We start from the raw sequence: 22,355 nt of genomic DNA, 5'->3' as shown, positions 1-22,355 counted from the left end.
AGCTGAAGATATTAAGAAGAGATGGCAAGAATACACAGGAGAACTGTACAAAAAAGATCTTCATGACCCAGATAATCACAATGGTATGATCACTCACCTAGAGCCAGACCTCCTGGAATGTGAAGTCAAGTGGGCCTTGGAAAGCATCACTACAAACAAAGCTAGTGGATGTGATTTCAGCTCCTCCAATCAGTTGAGCAATTTCCGACCCTGGAAGATGATGCTGTGAAAGTGCTGCACTCAATATGCCAGTAAATTTGGAAACTCAGCAGTGGCCACAGGACTGGAAAAAGTCAGTTTTCATTCCAATCCCAAGAAAGGCAATGCCAAAGAATGCTCAAACTACCGCACAATTGGACTCATCTCACACGCTAGTAAAGTAAGATCATGGCATCCGGTCCCATCACTCCATGGGAAATAGATGGAGAAACAGTGGAAACAGTGTCAGACTTTATTTTTTTGGGCTCCAAAGTCACTGCACATGGTGACTGCAGCCATGAAATTAAAAGACGCTTACTCCTTGGAAGAAAATTTATGACCAACCTAGATAGTACATTCAAAAGCAGAGACATTACTTTGCCGACTATGGTCCGTCTAGTCAAGGCTATGGTTTTTCCAGTAGTCATCTATGGATGTGAGAGTTGGACTGTGAAGAAGGCTGAGCACTGAAGAATTGATGCTTTTGAACTGTGGTGTTGGAGAAGACTCTTGAGAGTTCCTTGGACTGCAAGGAGATCCAACCAGTCCATTCTGAAGGAGATCACCTCTAGGATTTCTTTGGAAGGAATGATGCTAAAGCTGAAATTTCAGTACTTTGGCCACCTCATGTGAAGATTTGACTCACTGGAAAAGACTCTGATGCTGGGAGGGATTGGGGGAAGGAGGAAAAGGGGATGACCAAGGATGAAATGGCTGGATGGCATCACTGACTTGACGGACGTGAGTCTGAGTGAACTTTGGGAGTTGGTGATGGACAGGGAGGCCTGGCGTGCTGCGATTCATGGGGTTGCAAAGAGTTGGACACGACTGAGCGACTGAACTGAACTGAATGCTCAAAATTCTCCAAGACAGGCTTCAGCAATATGTGAACCATGAACTTCCAGATGTTCAAGCTGGTTTTGGAAAAGGCAGAGGAACCAGAGATCAAATTGCCCAAAAATGTTGAATCATTGAACAAGCAAGAGATTTCCAGAAAAACATCTATTTCTGCTTTATTGACTATGCCAAAGCCTTTGACTGTGTGGATCACAATAAACTGTGGAAAATTCTGAAAGAGATGGGAATACCAGACCATCTAATGTGCCTCTTGATAATTCAATATTCAGGTCAGGAAGCAACAGTTAGAACTGGACATGGAACAACAGACTGGTTCCAAATAGGAAAAGGAGTACATCATGGCTGTATATTGTCACTCTGCTTATTTAACTTCTATGCAGAGTACATCATAAGAAATGCTGGACTGGTGGAAGCACAAGCTGGAATCAAGATTTCCGGGAGAAATATCAATAACCTCAAATATGCAGATGACACCACACTTATGGCAGAAAGTGAAGAGGAACTAAAAAGCCTCCAACCAATACATTCTGAAGGAGATCAGCCCTGGGATTTCTTTGGAAGGAATGATGCTAAAGTTGAAATTCCAGTACTTTGGCCACCTCATTTGAAGAGTTGACTCATTGGAAAAGACTCTGATGCTGGGAGGGATTATGGCTGGATGGCATCACCAACTCAATGGATGTGAGTCTGAGTGAACTCCGGGAGATGGTGATGGACAGGAAGGCCTGGCGTGCTGTGACTCATGGGGTCGCAAAGAGTCGGACACGACTGAGCGACTGAATTGAACGAACTGAACTGATAGGAACAGGATAAATGCCTACCAAACCAAACAGAGGAAGAGATAGGGAATCTACGTGAAAAAACATTCCCGAATATTGATAGTGTAATGATCCAAATCTTGAAAACAGTATGGAGTTGCAGATAAATACACTCGAGACAAGGATTGAGAAGATGCAAGAAGGTTTAACAAGGACCTAGAAGAAATACAAGAGTCAATATATAATGAATAATGCAATAAATGAGATCAAAAACACTCTAGAGGGAACTGACAGTAGAATAATTGAAGCAGAAAGTAGGATAAGTTTCGTAGAAGATAGAATGGTAGAAATAAATGAAGCAGAGAGGAAAAAACAAAAAGAATTAAAAGAAATTTGAACAACCTAGAGACATCTGGGACAATGTTTATTGCCCCAATATTCGAATCGTAGGAGACCCAGAAAAGACAAAAAGAAAGGCCATGAGAAAATACTTGAGGAGCTAATAGTTGAAAACTTCACTAAAATGGGGAAGGAAATAATCACCCAAGTCCAAGAAACCCAGAGAATCCCAAACAGGATAAATGCAAGGTAAAACACACCAAGACACATATTAATCAAATTAACAAAGATCAAACACAAAGAACAAATATTAAAATCACCAAGGGAAAAACAACAAATAACATAAAAGGGGATTTCCATAAGGATAACAGCTGATCTTCTAATAGAAACTCTTCAGGCCAGAATGGAATGGCAAGACATACTTAAAGTAATGAAAGAGAAAAACCTACAACCCAGATTACTGTACTGTGCAAGGATCTCATTCAAATATGAAGGAGAAATCAAAAGCTTTACAGACAAGCAAAAGCTGAGAGAATTCAGCACCATCAAACTAGCTCTCCAACAAATGCTAAAGGATCTACTCTAGACTGGAAACACAGAAAGGGTGTATAAACTTGAATCCAAAACAACAAAGTAAATGGCAACGGGATCATACTTATCAATAATTACCTTAAATGTAAATGGGTTGAATGCCCCAACCAAAACACAAAGATTGGCTGAATGGATACAAAAACAAAACCCCTATATATATTGTCTACAAGTGACCCACCTCAAAACAAGGGACACATACAGACTGAAAGTGAAGGGCTAGAAAACAATATTCCACGCAAATAGTGAACAAACGAAAGCAGGAGTAGCAATACTCATATCAGATAAAATAGACTTTAAAACAAAGGCTGTGAAAAGAGACAAAGAAGGACACTACATGATGATCAAAGGATCAATCCAAGAAGAAGATATAACAATTATCAATATATATGCACCCAACATAGGAGCACCGCAATACATAAGACAAATGCTAAGAGTATGAAAGAGGAAATTAACAATAACACAATAATAGGAGACTTTAATACCCTACTTACACCTACGGATAGATCAACTAAACAGAAAATTAACAAGGAAACACAAACTTTAAATGATACAATAGACGAGTTAGACCTAATTGATATCTATAGGACATTTCACCCCAAAACAATGAATTTCACCTTTTTCTCACATGCACACGGAACCTTCTCCAGGATAGATCACATTCTGGGCCATAAATCTAGCCTTGGTAAATTCAAAAAGATTGAAATCATTCCAAGCATCTTTTCTGACCAAAATGCAATAAGATTATATCACAACTACAGGAGAAAAACTATTAAAAATTCCAACATATAGAGGCTGAACAACATGCTGCTGAATAACCAACAAGTCACAGAAGAAATAAAAAAAGAAGTCAAAATATGCATAGAAATGAATGAAAATGAAAACACAACAACCCAAAACCTGTGGGACACTGTAAAAGCAGTGCTAAGGGGAAGGTTCATAGCAATACAGGCATACCTCAAGAAACAAGAAAAAAGTCAAATAAATAACCTAACTCTACACCTAAAGCAACTAGAAAAGGAAGAAATGAAGAACTCCAGGGTTAGTAGAAGGAAAGAAATCTTAAAAATTAGGGCAGAAATAAATGCAAAAAAAACCCAAAAGAGATCACAGCAAAAATTAACAAAGCCAAAAGCTGGTTCTTTGAAAGGATAAATAAAATTGACAAACCATTAGCCAGACTCATCAAGAACAAAGGGAGAAAAATCAAATCAATAAAATTAGAAATGAAAATGGAGAGATCACAACAGACAACACAGAAATACAAAGGATCATAAGAGACTAGTATCAGCAACTATACACCAATAAAATGGACAACTTGGAAGAAATGGACAAATTCTTAGAAAAGTACAACTTTCCAAAACTGAGCCAGGAAGAAATAGAAAATCTTAGCAGACCCATCACAAACATGGAAATTGAAACTGTAATCAGAAATCTTCCAGCAAACAAAAGCCCAGGACCAGAAGGCTTCACAGCTGAATTTTGCCAAAAATTTAGAGAAGAGCTAACACCTATCCTACTCAAACTCTTCCAGAAAATTGCAGAGGAAGGTAAACTTCCAAACTCATTCTATAAGGCCACCATCGCCCTAATACCAAAACCAGACAAAGATGCCACAGAAAAAGAAAACTACAGGCCAATATCACTGATGAACATAGATGCAAAAATCCTTAACAAAATTCTAGCAAAAAGAATCCAGCAACATATTAAAAAGATCATACACCATGACCAAGTGGGCTCTATCCCAGGGATGCAAGGATTCTTCAATGTCCGCAAATCAATCAATGTAATACACCACATTAACAAATTGAAAAATAAAAACCATATGATTACCTAAATAGATGCAGAGAAAGCCTTTGACAAAATACAACATCCATTTATGATAAAAACCCTCCAGAAAACAGGAATAGAAGGAACATACCTCAACATAATAAAAGCTATATATGACAAACCCACAGCAAACATTAACCTCAATGGTGAAAAACTGAATGCATTTCCTCTAAAGTCAGGAACAAGACAAAGGTGCCCACTCTCACCACTACTATTCAACTTAGTTTTGGAAGTTTTGGCCACAGCAATCAGAGCAGAAAAAGAAATAAAAGGAATCCAGATTGGAAAAGAAGAAGTAAAACTCTCACTGTTTGCAGATGACATGATCCTCTACATAGAAAACCCTAAAGACTCCACCAGAAAATTACTAGAGCTAATCAATGAATATAGTAAAGTTGCAGGATATAAAATTGACACACAGAAATCCCTTGCATTCCTATACACTAACAACGAGAAAACAGAAAGAGGAAAATAAGGAAACAATTCCATTCACGATTGCAATGAAAAGAATTAAATACTTAAGGATATATCTACCTAACGAAACAAAAGACCTACATACAGAAAACTATAAAGCACTGGTGAAAGAAATCAAAAAGGACACAAATAGATGGAGAAATATACCATGTTCATGGATTGGAAGAATCAATATTGTGAAAATGTGTATACTACCCAAAGCAATCTATAGATTCCGTAAAATCCCTATCAAGCTACCAATGGTATTTTTCACAGAACTAGAACAAATAATTTCACAATTTGTATGGAAATACAAAAAAATCTCGAACAGCCAAAACAATCTTGAGAAAGAAGAATGCAACTGGAGGTATCAACCTGCCTGACTTCAGGCTCTACTACAAAGCTACAGTCATCAAGACAGTATGGTCCTGGCACAAAGACAGAAATATAGATCAGTGGAACAAAATAGAGAGCCCAGAGATAAATCCATGCACCCACAAACACCATATCTTTGACAAAGGAGGCTAGAATATACAATGGAGAAAAGGCAATCTCTTTAACAAGTGGTGCTGGGAAAACTGGTCAACCACTTGTAAAAGAGTGAAACTAGAACACTTTCTAACACCATACATGAAAATAAACTCAAAATGGATTAAAGATCTAAATGTAAGACCGGAAACTAAAAACTCTTTGAGGAAAATATAGGCAAAACACTCTCTGGCATACATCACAGCAGGATCTTTTATGACCCACCTCCCAGAGTATTGGAAATGAAAGCAAAAATAAACAAATGGGACCTAATTAAACTTAAAAGCTTCTGCACAACAAAGGAAACTATAAGCAAGGTGAAGAGACAGCCTTCAGAATGGGAGAAAATAATAGCAAATGAAGCAATGGACAAATAACTAATCTCAAAAATATACAAGCAACTCCTGCAGCTCAATTCCAGAAAAATAAATGACCCAATCAAAAAGTGGGCCAAAGAACTAAATAGACATTTCTCCAAAGAAGACATGCAGATGGCTAACAAACACATGAAAAGATGATCAACATCACTCATTACCAGAGAAATGCAAATCAAAACCACAATGAGGTATCATTTCACACCAGTCAGAATGGCTGCATCCAAAATTCTACAAGCAATAAATGCTGGAGAGGGTGTGGAGACAAGGGAACCCTCTTACACTGTTCGTGGGAATGCAAACTAGTACAGCCACTATGGAGAACAGTGTGGAGATTCCTTAAAAAACTGGAAATAGAACTAATATTACCCAGCAATCCCACTGCTGGGCATACACACCGAGGAAACCAGAATTGAAAGAGACACGTGTACCCCAGTGTTCAGGCAGCAGTGTTTGTAATAGGCAAGACATGGAAGCAACCTAGATGTCTATCAGCAGACGAATGGATAAGAAAGCTGTGGTACATATACACAATGGAGTATTACTCAGCCATTAAAAAGATTATATTTGAATCAGTTCAAATAAGGAGGATGAAACTGGAGCCTATTATACAGAGTGAAGTAAGCCAGGAAGAAAAACACCAATACAGTATACTAACGCATATATATGGAATTTAGAAAGATGGTAACGATAACCCTGTATGCGAGACAGCAAAAGAGACACAGATGTATACAACAGTCTTTTGGACCCTATGGGAGAGGGAGAGGGTGGGATGATTTGGGAGAATGGCATTGAAACATGTATAATATATAAGAAACGAATCATCAGTACAGGTTTGATGCATGATACAGGGTTCTTGGCGCTTGTGCATGGGGATGACACCGAGGGATGGGATGGGGAGGGAGGTGGGAAGGGGATTCAGGATGGGGACCACATGTACACCCATGGCGTATTCATGTCAATGTATGGCAAAACCAATACAATATTGTAAAGCAAAAAAATGAAATAAAATACCGCCCCCCCAGTAATAATATGCTGTCTAGGTTGGTCATAAATTTCCTTCCAAGGAGTAAGCGTCTTTTAATTTCATGGCTTCAATCACCATTTACAGTGATTTTGGAGCCCCCCCCAAATAAATTCTATCACTGTTTCCACTATTTCCCCATCTATTTGCCATGAAGTGATGGGACCAGATGCCATGATTTTAGTTTTCTGAATTTTGAGCTTTAAGCCAACTTTATCACTTTCCTCTTTCACTTTCATCAAGAGGTTCTTTAGTTCTTCTTCACTTTCTACCATAAGGGTGGTGTCATCTGCATATCTGAGGTTATTGACATTTCACCCAGCAATCTTGATTCTAGCTTGTGCTTCCTCCAGGTCAGCATTTCTCATGATGTACTCTGCATATAAGTTAAATAAGCACAGTGACAATATAGAGCCTTGATGTACTCCTTTCCCAATTCGGAACCAGTCTGTTGTTCCATGTTTAGTTCTCACTGTTGCTTCCTGACCTGCATATAGGTTTCTCAAGAGGCAGGTCAAGTGGTCTGGTATTCCCATCTCTTTCAGAATTTTTCCACTGTTTATTGTGATCCATACAGTCAAAGGCTTTCAAATAATCAATGAAACAGAAATAGATGTTTTTCTGGAACTCTCTTGCTTTTTTGATGATCCAGCAGATGTTGGCAATTTGATCTCTGGTTCCTCTGCTTTTTCTAAAACCAGCTTGAACATCTGGAAGTTCAGAGTTCACGTATTGCTGAAGCCTGGGTTGGAGAATTTTAGGCATCACTTTACTAGCATGTGAGATGAGTGCAATTGTGAGGTAGTTTGAGCATTATTTGGCATTGCCTTTCTTTGGGATTGGAATGAAAACTGACCTTTTCCAGGCCTGTGGCCACTGCTGAGTTTTCCAAATTTGCTGACATACTGAATGCAGCACTTTCACAGCATCATCGTTTAGGATATAAAACAGCTCAACTGGAATTCCATCATCTCTGCCAGTTTTGTTCATAGTGATACTTCCTAAAGCCCATTGACCTCACGTTTTAGGATGTCTGGCTGTAGGTGAGTGTGAGTGATCACACGATTGTGATTATTTGGGTTTTGAAGATCTTTTTTCTACAGTTCTTCTGTGTATTCTTGCCACCTCTTCTTAATATCTTCTGCTTCTGTTAGGTCCCTACCATTTCTGTCCTTTATGGTGTTCATCTTTGCATGAAATGTTCCGTTGATATCTCTAATTTCCTTGAAAACATGTCCAGTCTTTCCCATTGTATTGTTCTCCTCTATTTCTTTGCATTGATCGCGGAGGAAGGCTGTCTTATGTCTCCTTGCTATTCTTTGGAACTCTGCATTCAAAAGGGTCTATCTTTCCTTTACTCTTTTACTTTTCACTTCTCTTCTTTTCACAGCTATTTGAAAGGCCTTCTTAGACAGCCATTTTGCCTTTTTGCATTTCTTTTTCTTAGGGATGGTCTTGATTCCTATCTCCTGTACAATGTCACAAACCTCTCTCCATAGTTCGTCAGGCACTCTGTCTATCAGATCTAGTCCCTTATATCTATTTCTCACTTCCACTGTATAGTCATAAGGGATTTGATTTAGGTCATTCCTGAATGGTCTATTGTTTTTCCCCACTTTGTTTGATTTAAGTCTGAATTTGGCAAAAAGGAGTTCATGATCTGAGCCACAGTCAGCTACCAGTCTTGTTTTTGCTGACTGTATAGAGCATCTCCATCTTCGGCTGCAAAGAACATAATCAATCTGATTTTGGTGTTGACCATCTGGTGATATACATGTGTAGTATTCTCTTTTGTTGTTGAAAGAGGGTATTTGTTATGACCAGTGTGTTCTCTTGGCAGAACTGTGTTAGCCTTTCCCCTCTTCATTCTGTACTCCAAGGCTAAATTTGCCTGTTACTCCAGGTGTTTCTTGACTTCCTCCTTTTGCATTCCAGTCCCCTGTAATGAAAAGGACATCTTTTTGGGGTGTTAGTTCTAGAAGGTCTTGTATGTCTTCATAGAATCATTCACCTTCAGCTTCTTCAGCATTACTGGTCGGGGCATAGACCTGGATTACCATGATATTCAATGATTTGCCTTGGAAAGGAACAGAGATCATTCTGTCATTTTTGAGATTGCATCCAAGTACTGCATTTCCGACTCTTTTGTTGACTATGATGGAGCGGCTGAGAGAAGCATCCCACGTCCAAGGTCAGGGGCAGCGGCCAAGAGGAGCGACCCCACGTCCAAGATCAGGTGTAGCGGCTGTGCTTTGCTGAAGCAGCCATGAAGAGATATCCCCCGTTCAAGGTAAGAGAAAACCAAGTAAGATGATAGGCGCTGAGAGAGGGCATCAGAGGGCAGACAGACTGAAACTACAGTCACAGACAACTAGCCAATCTGACCACACAGACCACAGCCTTGTCTACTAAATGAAACTAAGCCATGCCATGTGTGGCCACCCAAGATGGGCGGGTCATGTTGGAGAGGTCTTACAGACTGTGGTCCACTGGAGAAGGAAATGGCAAACCACTTCAGTATTCTTGCCTTGAGAACCCCATGAACAGTATGAAAAGGCAAAATGATAGGATACTGAAAGAGGAACTCCCCAGGTCAGTAGGTGCCCAATATGCTACTGGAGATCAGTGGACAAGTAACTCCAGAAAGAATGAATGGATGGAGCCAAAGCAAAAACAATACCCAGTTGTGGATGGTACTGGTGATAGAAGCAAGGTTTGATGCTGTAAAGAGAAATGTTGCATGGGAACCTGGAATGTTAGGTCCATGAATCAAGGCAAATTGGAACTGGTCAAACAGGAGATGGCAAGAGTGAACATTGACATTCTAGGAATCAGCGAACTAAGATGGATTGCAATGGGTGACTCTAACTCAGATGACCACTATATCTACTACTGGGGCGGAATCCCTTAGAAGACCTTTCGAAGACCTTTCAGGTATGACCTAAATGAAATCCCTAACGTTTATACAGTGGAAATGAGAAATAGATTTAAGGGACTAAATCTGATAGAGTGCCTGATGAACTATGGACAGAGGTTCGTGACACTGTACAGGAGAGAGGGAGCAAGACCATCCCCTAGAGAAAGAAATGTAAAAAAGCAAAATGGCTGTGTGAGGAGGCCTTACAAAGAGCTGAGAAATGAAAAGACACAAAAAAGCAAAGGAGAAAAGGAAAGATATACCCATTTGCATAAAGAGTTCCAAAGAATAGTAAGGAGAGATAAGAAAGTCTTCCTCAGTGATCAGTGCAAAGAAATAGAGGAAAACAATATAATGGGAAAGACTAAAGATCTCTTCAAAAAATTACAGCTATCAAGGGAACATTTCATGCAAAGATGGGCTCAATAAAGGACAGAAATATTATGGACCTAAGAGAAGCAGAAGCTATTAAGAAGAGGTGGCAAGAATACACAGAACAGTACAAAAAAGATCTTCACGACCCAGATAATCACGATGGTGTGATCACTCACCTAGAGCCAGACATCCTGGAATGTGAAGTTAAGTGGGCCTTAGGAAGCATCACTATGAACAAAGCTAGCGGAGGTGATGAAATTCCAGTTGAGCTATTTCAAATCCTGAAAGACGATGCTGTGAAAGTGCTGCACTCAATATGCCTGCAAATTTGGAAAACTCAGGAGTGGCCACAGGCCTGGAAAAGGTCAGTTTTCATTCCAATCCCAAAGAAAGGCAATGCCAAAGAATGCTCAAGCAACCACACAATTGCACTAAGTGCACACGCTAGTAAAGTAATGCTCAAAATTCTCCAAGCAAGATTTCAGTAGTATCTGAACCTTGAACTTCTAGATGTTCTATCTGGTTTTAAAAAATGCAGAGGAACCAGAGATCAAATTGCCAACATCCACTGGATCATGGAAAACGCAAGAGAGTTTCAGAAAAACATCTATTTCTACTTTATTGACTATGCCATAGCCTTTGACTGTGTAGATCACAATAAACTGTGAAAAATTCTGAAAGAGATGGGAATACCAGACCACCTGACCTGCCTCTTGAGAAACCTGTACTCAGGTCAGGAAGCAACAGTGAGAACTGGACACGAAACAACAGACTGGTTCCAAATCGGGAAAGGAGTACATCAAGGCTGTATAGTGTCACCGTGCTTATTTAAATAATATGCAGAGTACATCATGAGAAATGCTGGCCTGGATGAAGCACAAGCTGGAATCAAGATTGCTGGGAGAAATATCAGTAACCTCAGATATGCAGATGACACCACCCTTATGGCAGAAAGTGAAGAAGAACTAAAGAACCTCTTGATGAAAGTGAAAGAGGAGAGTGATAAAGTTGGCTTAAAGCTCAGCATTCAGAAAACTAAGATCATTGCATCCAGTCCCATCACTTCATGGCAAATAGTTGGAGAAACAGTGGAAACAGTGGCAGACTTTATTTTTGGGGGCTCCAAAATCACTGCAGATGATGACTGAAGCCATGAAATTAAAAGATGCTTACTCCTTGAAAGAAAAGTCATGACCAACCTAGACACTATATTAAAAAACAGAGACATTACTTTGTCAACCAAGGTCCATCTAGTCAAAGCTATGGTTTTTCCAGCAGTCATGTATGGATATGAGAGTTGGACTCTCATTTCTCATAAAGAAACCTGAGCACTTAAGAACTGATGCTTTTGAACTGTGGTGTTAGAGAAGACTCTTGAGAGTTCCTTGCACTGCAAAGAGATCCAACTTGTCCATCTTAAAGGAAATCAATCCTGAATGCTCATGGATGGACTGATGTTGAAGCTGAAACTCCAATACTTTGGCCACCTGATGCAAAGAGCTGACTCATTGGAAAAGTCCTTGAAGCTGGGAAAGATTAAGGGCAGGAGGAGAAGGGGACAACAAAGGGTGAGATGGTTGGATGAGATGGCTGGATGTCATGACCGATTCAATGGATATGAGCTTGAGTAAACTCTGGGAGTTGGTGATGGACAGAGAGGCCTGGTGTTCACAGGGTTGCAAAGAGCCAGAAACGACTGAGCAACTGAACCGAACTGAACTAATATTAATACTGCTATGGAAATGTTTAATGAAATATAAAATATTTAAAATACTCAGTGATTTATAGAAAATGATTAAGTAAAAATTACATTTAAAAAGGATATATAGAATACTTAAGTCAAGTAAAACATTAAACCTGAAAAAATATTTCAAATATATAAATATAATTCATGTTACCTGTAACAAATAACAAGGAGAAAAATATAAACAGAAATGTAAAATATATGTCATAAGAAATGTTACAATGCATTAATGATAAAATCCTTAACAAGGGTAGATAGAGGAATCTTCAAATTGATATAACTACCAAATGTGTTGCACATAAATTACACATATATGTGAAATTCTAAGACTTCAAAGAAAAGAAGATGCCATGTAAATTCACTCTGCCACATACTTTCTAGTGCTTATAAGACTAACACTGGATATTCTAATCTTGGGAAAATATATATATTTAAAGTAGAACCTAAAATCTCCTATAGCCACCTAGAAAGCTACACTAGTAACATTTATGCATATACTCTTTCAGTCTTCTTCACTTATAACTTAGGTTGCTATATTTGTGTCCAATAAAGCTCACATAATTGTATTATTTTGTAATAATTGAGAAGAACCACAGTGATCACCTAAAATATTTGATTTTCTAAGTAAAACTCATTGTTTCTCCCATAAAAAATTAGAAAGAAACCTTTACAAGGGCAGAGATTCCACTGGCCTTAATCACTGTATCTTCCCATGCTTAGCCTCTGAGTAAGTAAATTTTTGTTAAAGAATATTTGTATAGATGATCAACAGTCACATTCAAGGACACATATAGAATACATAAAGCAAAGTCAAATTACTTAAAATTAGTCATTTCAATAATAATGAAAACATAGATTCATAATATTACAAATAAGATCACAGGTTTGGTTTGATATCTTCATTGCACTTACTACAACTGTAACTAATTAACTGCATATAAAAGTAATATAATATTTTTATACTCAGACAGACTGTAAATATGTATGGGTGAGAGCTGGAAAATAAAGAAGGCAGAGTGCAGAAGAATTGATACTTTTCAATTGTGATGCTGGAAAAGACTCTTGAGAGTTCCTGGGAGAGCAAGGAAATTAAATCTGTCAACCTTGAAAAAAAATCAACCTTGAATACTCTTTTGGAAGGACTGATGCTGAAGCTGAAGCTCCAATACTTTGGCCACCTGATGCAAAAAGCTGACTCTTTGGAAAAGACCCTGATGCTGGGAAAGATTGAAGGCAGAAGAAGAGGGTGACAGAGGATAAGATGGTTGGATGGTATCATCAGATTCAATGGACATGAACTTGGGCAAATTCTGGGAGAGGGTGAGGGACAGGGGAGCCTGGTGTGCTACAGTCCATGGGGAATCAAAGAGTTGGCTATGACTTGGTGACTGAAGAACAATAACAACAGACTATAAACATCAAAAGCAGGGCTCATAACTGCTAATCTTACCTACAATGCCTGGCACAATGGTTGGCTCACAGTGTGTGCTCAGTAAATCCCTGTTGAATGAATGACTGACTTATTCATCTAGCCTCATGATTCTTAAACCTTCTTTTTACTTGTTGAATCTTATATTCAAGTTAAAGCAGATGAAAGAAGTGCTGTTCTCCTTTAAGGGGCCTCATGGACTTAGACTTCAGCTTGCTGCCCCTTCTTGCCACATTGTGTGGTTCTTCAGGCAACAAGTGGAGCCACTAGGGCTCCTTAGAACATTGAACCAATCTAACTGCTTGGATTCTTTTCTGTAATATTTGTACCAAATAATCATGCAACAGAGGCTTGAATCATATAATGCTGGGGAAATTACTTTGTTCTGAGACTGACTGTTTCTCTGTTGGACTGCCTCTAGATTAAGATTTTTTATTAAATTAAGTTGAAATCATCTCTTTAATCCTTAGGACTATCCTTTGGAACTGACAAGGACGAGTCTAAATTTTCTTTCACATTTCAAATTTCTAAGGTCACTTTTTACATAATAGAAGCAGACTATTACAGTCTTTTTATCTGACCTGCTCTCCCTTTTATTTTTTATTCCTTGTTATTTTTATATAGATTATATGTTCATTATATTAACAACATAAAACAATATACTATAGAAAATAAAAGTATATTATTATTAACATTGTACAGGAGGCAGTGATCAAAACCATCCCCAAGAAAAGAAATGCAAAAAGGCAAAAAGGTTGTCTGAGGAGGCCTTACAAATAGCTGAGGAAAGAAGAGAAGTGAAAGACAAAGGAGGAAAGGAAAGATATACCCATCTGAATGCAGAGTTCCAAAGAATAGCAAGGAGAGATAGGAAAGCCTTCCTAAGTAATCAACGCAAAGAGATAGAGGCAAACAACAGAATGGGAAAGACTACAGATCTCTTCAAGAAATTCAGAACTACCAAGGGAATATTTCATGCAAAGATAGGCACAATAAAAGACAGAAATGGCATGGACCTAACTGAAGCAGAAGATATTAAGAAAAGATGGTAAGAATACAGAGAAGAACTATACCAAAGAGATCTTAATGACTCAAATAAACACGATGGTGTTTATTATCTAGGTTGTCACTCACCTAGAGCCAGACATCATGGAATGTGAAGTCAAGTGGGCCTTAGAAAGCGTCACTACGAACAAAGCTAGTGGAGGTGATAGAATTCCAGCTGAGCTATTTCAAATCCTAAAAGATGATGCTGTGAAAGGGTTTCACTCAATATGCCAGCAAATTTGGAAAATTCAGCAGTGGTTACAGGAATTAGGAAAAGTCAGTTTTCATTCCAATCACAAGGAAAGGCAATGCCGAAGAATGTTCAAACTCTCACACAAACTGCACTCATTTTACATGCTAGCAAGGTAATGCTCAAAATTCTCCAAGTGAGGCTTCAACAGTATGTGAACCAAGAACTTCCGGATGTTCAAGTTGGATTTAGAAAAGGCAGAGGAACCAGAAATCACATTTGCATCTGTTGGATCATCAAAAAAACAAGAGAAATCCAGGAAAACATCTACTTTACTTCATTGACTACACTAAAGCCTTTGACTGTGTGGATAACAATAAACTGTGGAACATTCTTAAAGAGATGGGACTATCAGAACACCTGACCTGCCTCCTTAGAAACCTATATGCAGATCACGAAGCAACAGATAGACCCGGATATGGAACAAAGGACTGTTTCTAAATTGGGACAGGAGTATTTGAAGACTGTATGTTGTCATCCCCCTTATTTAAATTATATACAGAGAAATGCCAGGCTGCATGAAGCACAAACTGGAATCAAGTTTTGCTGGGAGAAATATCAATAACCTCAGATATGCAGATGACACCACCCTTATGGCAGAAAGCAAAGAGGAACTAAAGAGCCTCTTGATGAAGGTGAAAGAGGAAAGTTAACAAGTTGGCTTAAAACTAAACTTTCAAAAAAAAAAAAAAGAAGATTGTGGCATCTGGTTCCATCATTTCATGGCAAATAGATGGGGAAACAATGGAAACAGTGACAAACTTTATTTTCTTGGGCTCCAAAATCATGCAGCCATAAAATTAAAAGATGCTTGCCCCTAGGAAGGAACACTGCAACAAATCTAGACAGCATATTAAAGAGCAGACATTACTTGCCAACAAAGGTTTGTATAGTCAGAACTATGGCTTTTCCAGTAGTCATATATGGATGTGAGGGTTGGACCACAAGAGAGGCTGAGAGCAAAAGAATTGATGCTTTTGAACTGTGATGTTGGAGAAGACTCTTGAGAGTCCCTTGGACTGCAAGGAAATCCAACCAGTCAACCCTAAAGGAAATCAATCCTGAATATCCATTGGAAGGACTGATGATGAAACTGGAACTCCAATACTTTGGTCACCTTATGTGAAGAGCTGAATCATTAGAAAAGACCCTGATGCTGGGAGGGATGACAGAGGACAAAATGATTGAATGGCATCACTGGTTCAATGGACATGAGTTTGAGCAAGTTCTGGCAGACAGTGATGACAGGGAAGCCTGGTGTGCTGCAGTCCATGGGTCGCAGAGTTGGACACGACTGAGTGACTGAACAACACCAAATAGTGTAATGCAATACTAGTGTTACAACTTGTATAACCAAAAGTATAAGTAATAGTATAAGAATATATTCTTATTACTCAAGGAAAAATAACTATTGTCATAATTGCTTCTTCTCCTTTTAAAGAAATAACTTTGTCAACAAAGCAAAATTCTTCTCTGGCAACCTCCATCACACGTATTCCATTTCTTCCTCAATTTAACCAGTATTCTGAGTTTGTTGTGTATCCTTCAAATCTATTTTCATCCTTCTATATATGTATGTGTGCATCTATATATCCAGACATAAATATACCTATCCTCTTCTGTGTAAAGCCACCAGCCAGTGTGATTATTATTTTTTTTTTTTTTTGATTTACCACTCAGATATTTTATCTATTTGACTTTCAAGCTTGACAGAAGTCCTAGGGAAAGAAGTAGTTGCCTCTCGCTCCTGTAAATTGTTGTACCGTCAGGTGTATGAAAGTGTAAACCCCATTTTCCATGCATAGAAGCAGGCTACACTTCTTCAGAAGTCCACACCGTGTGCCTGTCTGCAGACATCTTTCTGGCCGGAAACTCTGGCCTGGGGACTCCCAAGTACCGCTGGTCTGCTTCTCTGAAGCCTTCGCTGACGTTTTGCCCTTGACCTCTGGAGCCCGTTTGCTAACACACTCTTTGAGTCTCATAGGCACGCAGCAGATGCGCAGCCAGTGAGGACGGATGAAGAAGGCGGCTGACCGAGACACCTGTGGAGAGGCTGATATTCTTTTTACTGTTCTATTCTGCCGCTGAAGACGGATGTGTAGGTGCAGGCCGGAAGTGAAACCCGTCAGGATAGAAAAACTCAGACTCGCTCGAGGTGGTGTCCGGTAAGGTGAAGGTTGTCGCGCTAATATTCGTCAGCGCTGAGCGGGAACCAGTCACCAGCAGATCTCTGGCAGAACCAGGTACTTTCTCGGCTATGCTAACTTGAATTTCTCGCGGTGCCCTGTTTCATTGCGCATTCTCCGTCCTTTAGCTCCGTCTGCTACTTCCTCTGCCCCACATTTAGTCACCTCGTGTGACGTGTCTGTGGCTCAGTGGCCTCACCCTGAGTACAAACCATACATCCAGCTCCTTTGCCGCTTCTCCAGCTGGCTGCTGCCTTCACCCTGGCGCAGGCCCCTTCCTGTCTGGACTGTGGTTGTGTCCTTCCAGCTCCTCTCTCTGAGGAAGTCTCACTTCCTTCACACCTCCAGCTCTTCATTCCGTTTCCTGTCATCTGGAGACCCGGGGCGGGGAAGCGGCAGCAGAAAGGGGTGTAGCGTGACCTGGGAGGGAGCTCGCAATCTTCCAGTGTGATTATTTAAATTAAAATAAAAATTTTAAATGTTAAAGATCAGTTTTCTATTGTACTCACCATATTTGAAGTGTTCAGTAGCCACATGTGACTAGTGGCTAGGATATTGGATCGTGCAGATATAGAACATGTCCATCATTGCATGGAGCTCTATTGTAATAGATGTATTTTTATAAGTGTTTTTAAAATTTCACATAATGTAATACCCTGAATAAGTTTACCAAGCTGCTTTTTCTTTCTTTACTTGGCATTTTGTGGTCAAGATCCACTCAAGTTGATATGTAGCATATTTCTTTAAACTAGCATAGATTATTCTATTTTTTTGATAGAACACATACATATACAACTCTTTAAAATCCATTTCTCCTCACCTGGATATTGGAATTTTCATTCTTCTACTTTACACAATATATTAATGAGCATTTTTTCTCTGGAATATGAATATAAAAATGAAAATACTCAATCATAAGGTATATACCTTGCAAGCTTTGCTAGAAATTGCCAAGTTGGGTTTCCCTTGTGGCTCAGCAGTAAAGGATCCTTATGCCAATGCAGGAGACGTGGATTCAGTCTCAGGGTGAAGAAGATCCCCTGGAGAAGGAAATAGCAACCCACTCCAGTATTCTTGACTGGGAAATCCCATGGACAGAGAAGTCTGGAGGGTTACAGTCTGTGGGGTCCCAAAAAAGTCAGACACTACTCAAGGGACTAAACAACAACATTCATACACTCTGTCCATTTCTCTACTGAAATGTTGCCTTTCTCTTAAGGATTTGTACTGATTAATCACATTAAAACTTGCTTTTATTCTTTTACTTCACATATGTATCTGGCTAATATATCTTGACTGACTGACTGACTGAAGTCGTTCAGTCATGTCCGACTCTTTGCGACCCCATAGACTGTAGCCTACCAGGCTCCTCTGTCCATGGCATTCTCCAGGCAATAGTACTGGAGTGGATTGCCATTTCCTTCTCCAGGAGATCTTCCCAACCCAGGGCTTGAACCCGGGTCTCCCGCATTGTAGACATACGCTTTACCGTCTGAGCCACCAGGGAAGTCAGTATATATCTTAGTCAGTACATAATGATCTATTTCTTGAACTTTTTTCTTTTGGTAATGTCTACGGTACCCAATAACCTCAGATATGCGGATGACACCACCCTTATGGTAGAAAGTGAAGAGGAACTCAAAAGCCTCTTGATGAAAGTGAAAGAGGAGAGTGAAAAAGCTGGCTTAAATCTCAACATTCAGAAAACGAAGATCATGGCATCCGGTCCCATCACTTGATGGGAAATAGAGGGGGAAACAGTGGAAACAGTGTCAGACTTTTTTTGGGGGGGGAGGGGCTCCAAAATCACTGCAGATGGTGACTGCAGCCATGAAATTAAAAGACGCTTACTCCTTGGAAGAAAAGCTATGACCAACCTAGACAGCATATTCAAAAGCAGAGACATTACTTTGCTGACTAAGGTCCGTCTAGTCAAGGCTATGGTTTTTCCTGTGGTCATGTATGGATGTGAGAGTTGGACTGTGAAGAAGGCTGAGCGCCGAAGAATTGATGCTTTTGAACTGTGGTGTTGGAGAAGACTTTTGAGAGTCCCTTGGACTGCAAGGAGATCCAACCAGTCCATTGTGAAGGAGATCAGCCCTGGGATTTCTTTGGAAGAAATGATGCTGAAGCTGAAACTCCAGTACTTTGGCCACCTCATGCGAAGAGTTGACTCATTGGAAAAGACTCTGCTGCTGGGAGGGATTGGGGGCAGGAGGAGAAGGGGACGACAGAGGATGAGATGGCTGGATGGCATCACTGACTCGATGGACGTGAGTCTGAGTGAACTCCGGGAGTTGGTTATAGACAGGGAGGCCTGACTTGCTGTGATTCATGGGGTTGCAAAGAGTCGGACACGACTGAGCGACTGAACTGAACTGAACGTGGAAGAATTCTTTTTTAAAAAATTACATTTTTACAAATGTAAAAGTTAAATTACATTTGTACAGCCCATGTTAAATTTCCTATGTATCTCAGCCTTGGCACTATTGACATCTTGGATCAGGTAGCTATTGTGTGTATTGCAGGATGTTTAATATTTCCCTGTTGCCACCAGGTTATAACAACCAAAACGTCTCCGTACGTGCCAAAATATGCCTGGGGGCTGACGGTGGAGGTTTAGATAGGGATCTAGAAGTTCAGTCAAATTCAGGGTAAATAACTTTGTGGAGAATATTTGTCATATCATGTGTATTTCTGATTGCACTGTATCAGTAAGCACATAACATCCGATTGTCCCATTATTGATTAGCCTTGATCACTTATTTAAGGCAGCCACTTTTTAAAAAATTTTTACGTGGTTTTTTTATTGTGTATTAATTTTTATTTACACATTTCTGTTAATATTTTCATAGTTTTTTAATATAAATTTATTTATTTTAACTGGAGGTTGATTACTTTGCAATATTTTATTGGTTTTGCCATACATCAACACGTATCCGCCACAAGTATACACGTCTTTCCCATCCTGAACCCCCCTCCCTCCTCCCTCCTTGTACCATCCCTCTGGGTCATCTCAGCGCACCAGCCCCAAGCATGCAGTATCGTGCATTGAACCTGGACTGGCGACTCATTTCATATATGATATTATACATGTTTCAGTGCCATTCTCCCAAATCATCCCACTTTCTCCCTCTCCCACAGAGTCCAAAAGACTGTTCTATACATCTGTATCTCTTTTGCTATTTTGCATACAGAGTTATCGTTACCATCTTTCAAAATTCCATATGTATGTGTTAGTATACTGTATTGGTGTTTTTCTTTCTGGCTTACTTCACTCTGTATAATAGGTTCTAGTTTCATCCACCTCATTAGAACTGATTCAAATGTATTCTTTTTAATTCCTGAGTAACACTCCATTGTGTATATGTACCACAGCTTTCTTATCCTTTCATCTGCTGATGGACATTTAGGTTGCTTCCATGTCCTGGCTATTATAAACAGTGCTGCGATGAACATTGGGGTACACGTGTCTCTTTCAATTCTGGTTTCCGTGGTGTGTATGCCCAGCAGTGGGATTTCTGGGTCATAAGGCAGTTCTATTTCCAGTTTTTAAAGGAATCTCCACACTGTTCTTCATAGTGGCTGTACTAGTTTGCATTCCCACCAACAGTGTAAGAGGGTTCCCTTTTCTCCACACCCTCTCCAGCATTTATTGCTTGTAGAATTTTGGACTGCAGCCATTCTGACTGGCGTGAAATGGTAGCTCATTGTGGTTTTGATTCGCATTTCTCTGGTAATGAGTGATGTTGAGCATCTTTTCATGTGTTTGTTAGCCATCTGTATGTCTTCTTTGGAGAAATGTCTATTTAGTTCTTTGGCCCACTTTTTGATTGGGTTGTTTATTTTTCTGGAATTGAGCTGCAGGAGTTGCTTGTATATTTTTGAGATTAGTTGTTTGTCCATTGCTTCATTTGCTATTATTTTCTCCCATTCAGAAGGCTGTCTTTTCACCTTGCTTATAGTTTCCTTTGTTGTGCAGAAGCTTTTAAGTTTAATTAGGTCCCACTTGTTTATTTTTGCTTTTATTTCCAGTATTCTGGGAGGTGGGTCATAGAGGATCCTGCTGTGATGTATGTTGGAGAGTGTTTTGCCTATGTTCTCTTCTAGGAGTTTTATAGTTTCTGGTCTTACGTTTAGATCTTTAATCCATTTTGAATTTATTTTTGTGTATGGTGTTAGAAAGTGTTCTAGTTTCATTCTTTTACAAGTTGTTGACCAGTTTTCCCAGCACCACTTGTTAAAGAGATTGTCTTTTCTCCACTGTGTATTCTTGCCTCCTTTGTCAAAGATAAGGTTCCATAGGTGCATGGATTTATCTCTGGGCTCTCTATTTTGTTCCATTGATCTATATTTCTGTCTTTGTGCCAGTACGATACTGTCTTGATGACTGTGGCTTTGTAGTAGAGCCTAAGTCAGGCAGGTTGATTCCTCCAGTTCCATTCTTCTTTCTCAAGATTGCTTTGGCTATTTCACAATTTCCATACAAATTATTTGTTCTAGCTCTGTGAAAAATACCTTTGGTAGCTTGATAGGGATTGTATTGAATCTATAAATTGCTTTGGGTAGCATACTCATTTTCACAATATTGATTTTTCCAATCCATGAACATGGCATATTTGTCCATTTATTAGTGTCCTCTTTGATTTCTTTCACCAGTGTTTTATAGTTTTCTGTATGTAGGTCTTTAGTTTCTTTAGGTAGATATTTTCCTAAGTATTTTATTCTTTTCGTTGCAATGGTGAATGGAATTTTTTCCTTAATTTCTCTTTCTATTTTCCCATTATTAGTGTATAGGAATGCAAGGGATTTCTGTGTGTTGATTTTATATCCTGCAACTTTACTATATGCATTGATTAGCTCTAGTAATTTTCTGGTGGAGTCTTTAGGGTTTTCTATGTAGAGGATCATGTCATCTGCAAACAGTGAGAGTTTTACTTCTTCTTTTCCAATCTGGATTCCTTTTATTTCTTTTTCTGCTCTGATTGCTGTGGCCAAAACTTCCAAAACCATGTTCAATAGTAATGGTGAAAGTGGGCACCCTTGTCTTGTTCCTAACTTTAGGGGAAATGCATTCAATTTTTCACCATTGAAGATAATGTTTGCTGTAGGTTTGTCATATATAGCTTTTATTATGTTGAGGGTCCCTTAGACTGCAAGGAGATCCAACCAGTCCATTCTGAAGGAGATTAACCCTGGGATTTCTTTGGAAGGAATGATGCTAAAGCTGAAACTCCAGTACTTTTGACCTCATGCGAAGAGTTGACTCATTGGAAAAGACTCTGATGCTGGGAGAGATTGGGGGCAGGAGGAAAAGGGGGCGACCCAGGATGAGATGGCTGGATGGCATCACGGACTCAATGGACATGAGTCTGAGTGAACTCTGGGAGTTGGTGATGGACAGGGAGGCCTGGTGTGCTGTGATTCATGGGGTCGCAAAGAGTTGGACATGACTGA

At 39.4% G+C, this 22,355-nt stretch overlaps 1 pseudogene; it reads right to left on the bottom strand.

Moving 5' to 3' along the window:
* The window catches only part of LOC120882885, a 113,163-nt pseudogene extending 96,151 nt beyond the window's left edge, over positions 1–17,012 (bottom strand).
* Positions 17,013–22,355: the final 5,343 nt, after the last annotated feature.

Source organism: Oryx dammah, unplaced genomic scaffold, assembly GCF_014754425.2.
Source record: "Oryx dammah isolate SB20612 unplaced genomic scaffold, SCBI_Odam_1.1 HiC_scaffold_24, whole genome shotgun sequence".
In the NCBI taxonomy this organism is placed as follows: Eukaryota; Metazoa; Chordata; class Mammalia; order Artiodactyla; family Bovidae; genus Oryx; species Oryx dammah.
This window is presented reverse-complemented; position numbering and strand designations above follow the sequence as displayed.